At 44.4% G+C, this 10,266-nt stretch overlaps 1 long non-coding RNA gene across 1 annotated transcript in view; it reads left to right on the top strand.

Moving 5' to 3' along the window:
• LOC102762207 overlaps positions 1-10,266 on the top strand; it is a 210,063-nt gene that overhangs the window by 191,626 nt on the left and 8,171 nt on the right. The window contains exon 3 of the long non-coding RNA XR_001515944.1: positions 6,871-6,994. This is a non-coding gene — a long non-coding RNA (uncharacterized LOC102762207). The remainder of the gene's footprint in view (positions 1-6,870; positions 6,995-10,266) is intronic.

The following is a 10,266-nucleotide window of genomic DNA, read 5'->3' as shown; positions in this document are numbered from 1 at the left end:
GTGGGGGTAGGGGGGCAGGGGGGAAGTCAGGACGAGAGCCTGTCCCCCTTTTATCCCCAGAAGGGCCTGGCATGGAATATGGACGTGGCTCTCCTGGCACAAAATCTGCTCCCAAGCAGCCCCTTCCTTTAAGGCCTTTCAACATCTCTCTTCTTTTCATTTTGCCTTAGTATTTAAGTAGCTCACACTGAAGCAGGATGTGCGTGGGACGCCTGTAACTCCGCAGGCTCTGCTCAATCCCGTGCGGTATCCACAGCGAGCTGATAGCTCATCACAGGGCTGACCTCGGGGCACTGCTCCAGCCGCTTCCCAGGATTGTAAAACATGGGTGTTTATTCCTCCCAGGCCCCAGCTCACTCACAGCTGCACACAACAAAGAGCGAGGAGTGTGCTTTCCGGGGACTGTCCTTTCCTGTGGACGATGTGTACAGCTCTTAGGGCTGGATGATAGCGTTCAGTGCACTTCCCTCCTTCAGCGGACGGAGTGATCACTTCGTGTTCCTGGGAGAAAAGTGTCCAGCATAAAAACAACACCCGTGTTTAGCAACTGAAGCTGCTGCCTTCTCTTATTTTGCCTCCTTCTTTAGTAAAGCAACCATTTCATCTGGATGCGTTTTTAAAGCATTTCAAACATCTGTACTGCTACCAGAGATTAAAGTATGAATGTTCCACAATTGAAATTCCTAACATTGTGGATTTTGTTTATATTGTATATGGATGATCATTTTAATGATATTAATGTATCTAGTCTACAAATATTCCCTGGACACATCCTGTGTGTAAGTACTGTTTCAGGCTCTGGGTATTATTAGAAATTGGGCAGGAGTGAGTTTTGTAGAGGTGACTCCCAATGGGGATATGCAGTGTCACCTGGAAGCATAGTTCTAGAACAGTGGTTCCCAATGTGGGCACAGGCCCCACAGGGAGGGGGGGCAATTTGATTTTTAAGAGGGGCAATTCGAGCATGAGTTATTAACAGTGAATTTTTTGCATTTCTTATGGTTCTAGAGGCCTCATATACAGTCTATAAATATCTATGGTGACATAGTTATGCATTTCAGTTCTCTATTATATGTTTTGAAACTTTATTTGCTATTTTTTCATATCACTTCATATTACTATTATTTTTTAACAGTTTCTTAGTGATTTCTTCCTCAGTACTTCAACTGTCCTTTTGTTCTTTTATTTCTCTCTTTCATGGAAGACATGTTCTTTGGAAGCTTGTTTAGATCAAGGTAATGGCATTTATGGCTTCCTCCACATGAATAGGAGTTCACATTTGAACAATAAGAATTATATTTCAGAGGGGTGGGGCATCTGGACTTTAGAGATGCTAAATGGGGAATGACCAAACACAGGTTGAGGACTACTATTCTAGACGTTCTACAAGGGAACAGAAAGATTCTCTGGATACTCCTTCCCTCTCTGCCAATAGACCCACCCACCTCTTCCTAACACTGTCATCACTTTTTCAGAGGCCGTGACAAGTCTAGCTCCTTCCTTCACTCTTGCAGATTAAAGAACAGGAGTCCATCTGTGAGCAGCCCTCAGTCCCTTGCCCTGTAGAGCTTGCTGATTATAACTACTACCATCACACAAACAGAGTAAAACTTGCTTGTCATTACACAGCTACTCTTACAAGCATCAGTGAGAATAGCATTTAAAATGGTGAATACCACAGCTAACATTAATAAGGTTAATAAAATTGATATTTTATTTTACTGATAGATATGTATTGACCCAACCTATACTGCATCATCAAATAAGTGTATATATTTGTACTAGAGGCCCAATTCATGTATTCGTGCACCAGTGGGGCCCCTCGGCCTGGCCTGTGCCCTCTTTCAATCTGAGACCTTTGGGGGAAGTTGGACTGCTGGTTTCAAGGGATATGGTAATGCTGCCAGTGACAGGCAGCCGGGGCCAGGCGCCTGCTACTGCTGCCACTGCTCAGTAGCACTGCCGCGGAGGCGGGAGAGGCTCGCCAGCAGTGAGCCCAGCATCTGGCACCCAACTCTTGTGTTAAGCGTCTGCCCCCTGGTGGTCAGTGCGTGTCATAGCGACTGGTCAACTGGTCGTTCGACCATTCAGTCACTTAGGGTTTTTTATATATAGATGAATAAAGACTATTATTTTGTCACAACTAAAATGCACATGATAAACCACTAAATCTGATTTTTAGTCTTAGTTCTGTTGACTATGGAATTAGGAGATTTGAGTCAAAGCTAGCAAAACACAGGCTAGGTAGTGGCAAACACTTCAGAGCATGAGATGCACTGCAGAAAGTTGGTGGGTGTTCTTTTGTTGGGATTTTTGAGATCCAGCAGTGCTCCCCTTCTATACGTTATGGGACTCTGGCCTGATGGGTTTCAAGAGCTGATTTAGTCCAAATGGAATTTCTGATGAACTCACCATTGGATATGCCCGCTACATCAGGCAAGATCGGCCCTGCCATCCTCATCTTCATAAGGGAGAAACTGGGAAATATTAATTCTTCTACTTCCAAGCTAAAACGAACCTCAGAGATGATCTGGCCCTTAGCCCTCACTTTACAAATGGGGAAACCAGCCTAATGAAGAAAAGAGTGGTGGACATGATCACATGACTGTTGGGGCAGAGCTGGGTCTAACTGTAGATGGCCTCCACCTCTTCTTAGCAACTGGAGGTGCAAGGCCCTCTGGGAAGCCAGGGAGCCCTGGGTCTTTGCTGGACTCTGCATGCCTGGGCCAGGACTCCCCCTGCCCTGCCCCGCACACTCGGGATTCTCTCCAGCAGTGTCTCCGGAACCATTCCTGCCCTCGCAGCCTTGCAGCCAAGGAGAAAGGCAGCTCCAAGGTCATAACTTAACCTGCATAATTAGAACATTCATTCCAGAGGGGGAAACATTTAAAAGATAAAGGACCTCTTTAAAGCAGATTCTTCCCCAAACATTTCCCCCCATAATTATAGTTGTGAGAAGTTATGGCGATGGCGGAGCTGGCTACTTAAGAAAAATTAGGACTCTCATTTGGCAGGAGAGGATTTCCCAGGGGACAGCACACTGTCATTTTTTTAGGGCCCCCAGAAAGGAACCACACGCCTATGGCTACAGGCCAGCCTGATGCATGGCAAGTTTGCTTCACTTATTATGGCCAATCAATGTCTCCCCAGAGAACGTAAAGCACTTCATATGCCACTAACTGTTGTTCCCCCTCCAGTCCCCAGACACAGGAGTTCGAGGAGATAGAAACAAGTGGATGCATTGGAGATGCACAGGGAGACCACCGCCTACTGAGTCCCAGCCTGCGCGCCTCCCCAGCAAAATGCCTCTGCCAGCAAGGTGTTCCCTCAGTAATTGTCACAGTTTAAGGCAGTTATCGTGACAGGAGGGGCCGCGGGGAGGGGCCAGGAAAGAGAGTCACACGCCACCACCTGCCTTAACTTCTGAGCAAACCCTCCTGTTACAAATAACCTTCGTGATAAATAAAGTGCTATGGCCACCTATGGGGCTGTGGCTTTATTTTCTTCCTTGTTAATTTCATTTATTAATTTATTTTGCACAAAAGTTCCATTTGGGGGGTAATCACTACCCAACTGTGAGCTCGGTCAGATAGGAGTTTCAATGGAGACGACACTTGTGTAATTGTAGGCGGTTCAAGTTTAAAAATTTCAGCCTGATTTGGACTGTCACTGGCCAGACCACCTCTCTTCCCAGAGGAGCACCAGCAGGGCAGCTGGATTTAATTTTCGGCTGCTGGATGGTCCCTGTGCTGTCCTGGGGCAGCCCACAGACTGAGTGGCTTCCCTTTAAGGATGTTATTCAAGGTGACAGCTCCTCACATGTTGGCACTCTGATCACCCTCAGTAGCCAAGGTATCGGGGGTGAGCGGGCTCCTCCTGCAAAGTCCAGATTTATGGACTGAGGTCATCCATAGGCCCCTTGACCCCAGCGCTCTCACAGACAGGGCTGCCAGGACCTTTACTGCCACAGTGAGTTTTGTAAAGACGTCTGGGGAGAAAGGCTGCAGGAGCCGGTGGAGGAAACCCCAGTGATAGGGAGTGATGTCAGCTTTTGTTAGAGCCGCAGACAGCGTTAGACTATCCTTGGCATAATATGGCACTGGTATCTCTGTCAGCATCTCTGTTTTCTGTCATCACACACAATCCTGGGCCTGTCTCCTGCCCTGACAGTGTCTGTTCAGATCAGGGTATTGCCCGCACAGAGACCAGCCCTGCTCCCTGCCACACAGCCCCTTTGTTTGAAGTCTGCCCTTTTGTCATTAATGCACTTGGTGTCTATTTAAATCTGACAGTGAGTGTGGTATCTGTTTTCCCGTCAAGAGATCATTGACAATATTAATACCTCATGTCCTTGCCTCGTTTTCCAAGCTCTGACACCTCCCTGCGTCTCCTGCATTCATCAGGCAGCCTCTCTCACCAGAATGCCTATAAACCGACTTGCTTTCAGGCCCAAAGCAGCCCCTAAAACAGGACTTTTCCCAATGCCAACCAGAGAGAAGGACCGGGGAACATGGCTCAGAACATGTCACTTTCCTCCACGTCAGGGCCCGTGTTCCAGGAGTAACAGCCTATTTCCTGGATGGCATCTGAGGCCCAGTTTTCATCTAGGCCAGATCCGGAGCTGGGGTTTACCATGGGGAGAGGGCAGAGAAAAAAAATCCAATCTGAATGTGCTGGGAAGTTTGCAGGAGGGAATGGATACACCCACTGGCGTGTGGTGTGTATGTGTCTGCCTTGGATTCTTTTACTCAAGAGCAAGACTGTGCTCTTTATGATATCTGACAGCCCTATCCATTTTTCTTTTTTTGTATAAAAATGCATGCTGTCCTGGTGCTGTAGAGAGATATTAACATCTCTCCGCCTCATTCTTCCAGATTCTTCATGGGTGAATTTGAGTCAATTATGCTTAAGGAAGCCCCTTGTGGATTTTCAGGAACATCTGAGACACTCCCACCCAGGCCTGTAGGGGATGCTATTCCTGGAACAGATTCTAACCAGCCAAGCCCACAGACAGGCCTGGGCATTGGGGACAATGTCAGTCCCACCCGAGGTGCTACACAGTTAAGCCCAATAAAGAGAAGAGCTCAATGGCAATAGCTAAAAGAATCATCTGGGCCTAAAGAAAGGATTCGGGGAGGTTTGATCCATGCTCAGTGTTTCCAGGCACCGGACCCAAATTCAAAAACAGAAACTGGGGATAGGGAGCTGAGGAGAAAGTGTGGCCAAGGGGGAAGTGTGGGCCACAGCAAACTTGCTCATGGAAATGTGGTAAAAAGTAGAAGGAATGAGAACATCACCAAGACCAGTTTGGAGGCCATGGGAGAGTATCATGCTCTCACCAACTCAGATTCTGTGATCCCAGCAATTCCCAGCTTTGTCCCAAGTCATTCAAACCTAGGAGCATCTGCCCTGTCCTTAAAAGTTCCGGAGTCATTTTTTAATCCTTAATTAAGAAGAAGGTTTAAAGTTCTGCAATGGAGAAATATCTCTTATACAATCACCAAATATTTACTACTTAGAACTTGTGATATGAAGGACCTGGATAATTTCAAATGCTAATTTATCCCAAATAAACAATAGCTGGTGATTGTTGGTTTCCTACTATTACACTGATGGGAAAATCATACATATAGGTAGCTATTTTTATAGGCCGATTTGTGGCTCATGAATTAATGTTTTATGGACATTTCTTTGTTGTTGTTTTTTTCTTTCTGGTTATGCACACATCAGAGACTCAAGTGCTATTAGTAACAAGACAGCTGTGGAGCTGACTTTTAAGTTTTTTCTAAAATTAGAAGAAAAAACAAGGTGGCAAAAATCAAATTGTAGTTTAAATATTTTCTTGGAAAAACTTATTTTTCCTTAATAATCCTACAAAGCTTTTATAATAACTATGGTAGGTGATTTCTTATGGATATTTAAAATGAATATTGAATTGATTAAAAGGTTTGAACTTATTCTAAAGGTGTTTTTCATAGTTAAATCCTCCCATCACTTCCTTGAGTGAAAGGAAAGCTGTATATGGAGCATACAATTACTTAAAATAAAACTGAAACTGAAAATCATGCCTAGCTGGTTTGGCTCAGTGGGTAGAGCGTTGGCCTGAGGACTGAAGGGCCCCAGGTTTGATTCTGGTCAAGGGAACATGCCGGGGTTTCAAGCTCAAACCCCAGTGTGGGGTGTGCAGGAGGCAGTCGATCAATGATTCTCTCTCATCATTGATGTTTCTCTCTCTCTCCCTCTCCCTTCCTCTCTGAAATCAATAAAAAATATATTTTTTAAAAAAAGAAAATCAAATATATTCCTACCTGAGACTACAGTTCAGCCTGTGAGAAGGATCCCTTAATGTCCAGGCTCTTGTGACTTTCCATGTGGCATGTCGTCAGCACCACCCTCTTCCTTAATCATCCCCTTAAGTGCTCGATGCCTCCTGGGAACTGGAAGGTCCTAATATTGACTCATAACAGAGGACTGAAAACAGTCACACTCAGGGAAGACTGTGCCACATCTTTTGCCTGGACTGGGCCCATCTTTAAATTCTTAATTTTCCATTTTTAGAAACTGCTAAGGGAACCTGGAGAGAGGAGAGGGTTATGCTTTCTTTTGAGGAGTAATTGGCCAAACTAGAAATGTCTCTAAAATGTGGAAGAGACATCATGGGGGAAACCACGATATTCTGGGCGCCTGTGCTCTGCTGACATTTCGTTTGAATGTCAACGGTGAGGGCAAGAAGGGAGGTTCCTTCCCTGTGGGACTTACTCCTTCTGCTGCCACCCGTGGGATCTGGACTGCGTTGTGTTCTGCTTTGCAGCACCTATTCGGTTCCTGCTGGACTGTGGTTTGTAACGACATGTCTCCTTCTCTTTGCAGGTGTCCTGGGTAAGTGTCGCTATGTTTACTATGGGAAGAACTCGGAGGGCAACAGGTTTATCCGGGATGACCAGCTCTGAAGGCAAGTTCTGTATGCTTTAGCCCATGTCATGAGGATTTGCCAGTAAGTAAAAAGGGAAAGCAGAAATAAAGAAAAAGCAGAAGAAAAAAGATAATGCCCACACGGCATCTCTGTGGGAAGGCTACCATTTCGGCTTTTGGTACCTTCTGCTGACTTCGCCAGGCCTGTCAACATCATCTTTCTGCCTTAGACTGAGTGGTCACATAGAGATTGACATGATTGCCCTTAAGCAGGTCTCATCCACCACGGTGACAGACAGCAGCGGCCAAGCACCAGGGCTGACAGGAGGAACACCATGATAGATTGCCTGGCCCTCCGGGGCTCATGGGGGAGCAGAGGTCACACCTGGGGCCTCCGTGAGCATGCTCGGTGGCTGTAATCAAGTGAGAGAGACTGTCTTCAGCTTGCCTCCTGAGTAGAGATCCCTCTCATACCATTGTCCTGGGGGTTTCTTTTTAGTGAAATAGTTGCCATTTTGAGGAAGCCCACTCTCTTTTATTCCTTGTAAGTATTTATCTCATATTCTGCATGCCCCTCCCCATTCTTTAGTATCTTTATCACAGGTTTGCAGTTTTTCAGAGAGCAGGAGGTGTACATTCTCAACCAGGCCATTCATGTATGGACAGTTTCATGTTGTCACACATTCTGAATTGGAGTAACTAGCTTTCCCTAAATCCCTGACTACAAAAGCATGGAATTGACCTTGTTCTGTTCTAAATCCATGTCTTGCCTTGAATACTTGGCAGTGTCAGGCATCTTTTCCAGCACCAGGTTCTGGGTATATCAGGGACTTTTAATATTTTTCATTCATTCATTCATTCATTCACTCACTCATTCCTTCCTTCCTTCCTTCATTCATTCACTCATTCATTTCTAACCACACGTACCTCCTGCTATATCTATGGCCATAGTTGTGTTTGGAGCTAGCTTGCTCCTTTGGGTGCTATTTCAAGGTAGCAAGATGATAAAAGAAAGTGGTGCATCAGAAGAAAAGAGAGAAGGGAAGACTATAGAAAATGTCTACCAAACCAAACCAAGTTTTAATGGATGCCACAAATCCTTTCAATTTGGTATCTTTCTCAGGACCTCTCAGAAATTAAATCCATAGCTGGTGTATCTTGGACCATATTCCAGCACCAATGTTTCAAGGAAAATAAGCATGATAAGACTGTTTGGGGGACTTTAGTGTCATTTAATATATTAGTACAGCAGTAAAATCGTTCTGGAAGATACTGGAAAGGTTGGTTGCTTCTGACATGACAACATTTATTTTTGCTTCTATTTAGACCTGGTGTCCATTGTATCTCCCAGTTTTGTTTAGTTTGAGGACAGAAAAACCTGAAAGAGAATCCATCTAGTTATAGGTACCAAATAACTAGAGTTGCTATTGTTAAACTGTTTGGGGAGTCAGGATCCCTGAAACACCCAAGAAGAACCTGCTTTCTCAGTTCTAGCCCATTTACATGGACTCAGGTACTGAGTCAACACAGTCCTTGGATGACTTGCATGGGGCCTGGCCGGAGTCCCTCTTGTAGATTATGTAACCTTTGATCATCAGATATTTAGCTTAAAATCCTCAAGACCATTAAGGGAGGATATTGAATGTCTGCCTTTATTTCTCAAATCCATGAATAACCAGAGTCAAGTACCTTTTTTTTTGTTTTTGATCTATAAAACAGCATTGGGATAATGCTTTAAATTAGCTGCATTGGGTCCCACCCTAGTTCTTTGTTTTGTCCTTGGCATATTATGGGCAGCCAGAGTTCTGCGCAAGGGCAGCTAGACGAGTCCCATGTCATATCCAATCTCGCGGCACATATATCCTTGTCTTTATAAAAGGCTTTAACCCTGCCTCAAACAATAAAAAAGCACTTGTGAACTGACCACAGAATTTTTCCATCTTTATTTTTCTCACTTGTTTACTTTTCTTAATGTCAGAACCATTTGTATCATACGCAGGAATGTCTCCCTCAGTGAGAGCTTTGGAGGCAAAAAATATTTTTGGAGTGAGTTATTGACCACATTGTTTCCCTCTCTTTGGGTTGTTTATGTTCTTCCAAAATGGTGTAATAACTTTAATTAAGATTAGCTTTAATTATAACTTACGCAAAGCCATCACTACAGTATATTCATCTTAATAATAGGATTATAGTGAGTTTTGTTTCTCTTAAAAAGGGAATATGGTAATGAATTCATGTTGGGTCATTGGCGATTCCACTGTTTGTTAAGCAAGATTTGCTGGCCTGGAGTTATTGGTCTGCACTGGTAGAGAAGGAAGCCATGTTGTGTGCTTATCTTAACTCCATAGAAATTTCTCAAACCTTGTTTTACAAAGTAGAGGATTAGAAGGTAATAAGTTCAATCAAAACTCATATATCTTTCATATGCTTTTTTTCTACACTTGGTCTTTCTGCTTTTTACCCTGTTCCACCGAGCGTTTTCTTTGGGGACCATGGTGTCCCTGAGTCCTCTCTCCCAGGATGCTGATCTGACTTGAAAGCAACCTCCATCCTGGAGTCTTCTGTTGCCTCAGCAAACTCAGGGCGGACTGCCTTCTTCCTAAGGAACATAATTTTACAGAACAATTTGTTCCTTGAGGAATAATGTTTTAGATTGTGGGGAATCCTATTAAAAGTACAACTATTACAATCATTTGCTTTTACTTTTACCAGCCTTGCTCATAAACCCTCCATCTGTTTGTGGCTTTAAATAGAGGCACATTATAGGAGATTATCACTCGATCAGGCTGCACATCTGAGTGTGGTGCACTTTCACATACTCATGTGTAGCAAGGAGTAAAGGAAAGCAAGCCACAGACTCTGATGGAGGGATTTTTTTTGCTTGGTTTTTCCATTTTTATTAGTGTGTGTGTGTGTGTGTGTCTGTGTGTTGGGTGGGGAGGGTTTCCATCAGAGATGTAGCTTGCAGAGTTTCAAGGGGAAAATGTCTTTCTTGCTTCTTCTAAGAAGTAATTTGACTGTCTTTGTTTTTTTGTTAATATGCAGATTAACAGGGCTCTTTTCATCAAAACAGTAGCAGTGTTCAGTAGTCACGACTTACAAGAGCAGCCTCAGTCACACCTGCATCACTGCCCACTGCCCGGGGTGGATAGCGCAGGGCCCATAGAGGGTGTTCCATGTTGTCTGTCCATCACAGTTGACCTAATGTGACATTCACCAGCTGCTTCTCCCAGTTCTGTTTCCCACAGAAAGCCTCACCAAAAAAGGTTGTTTCCATTGCCTGATTCAGCTCTAATTGGCCCAAATACCATGTTGTAAAGTGACTAAGACCTGAAACAGGAAATGAGACCAGAA

This window comes from Myotis davidii, unplaced genomic scaffold (assembly GCF_000327345.1).
Source record: "Myotis davidii unplaced genomic scaffold, ASM32734v1 scaffold513, whole genome shotgun sequence".
Taxonomy (NCBI): Eukaryota; Metazoa; Chordata; class Mammalia; order Chiroptera; family Vespertilionidae; genus Myotis; species Myotis davidii.
The sequence above is the reverse complement of the archived record's forward strand: the minus strand, read 5'-3'. Positions and strand labels throughout refer to the sequence as shown.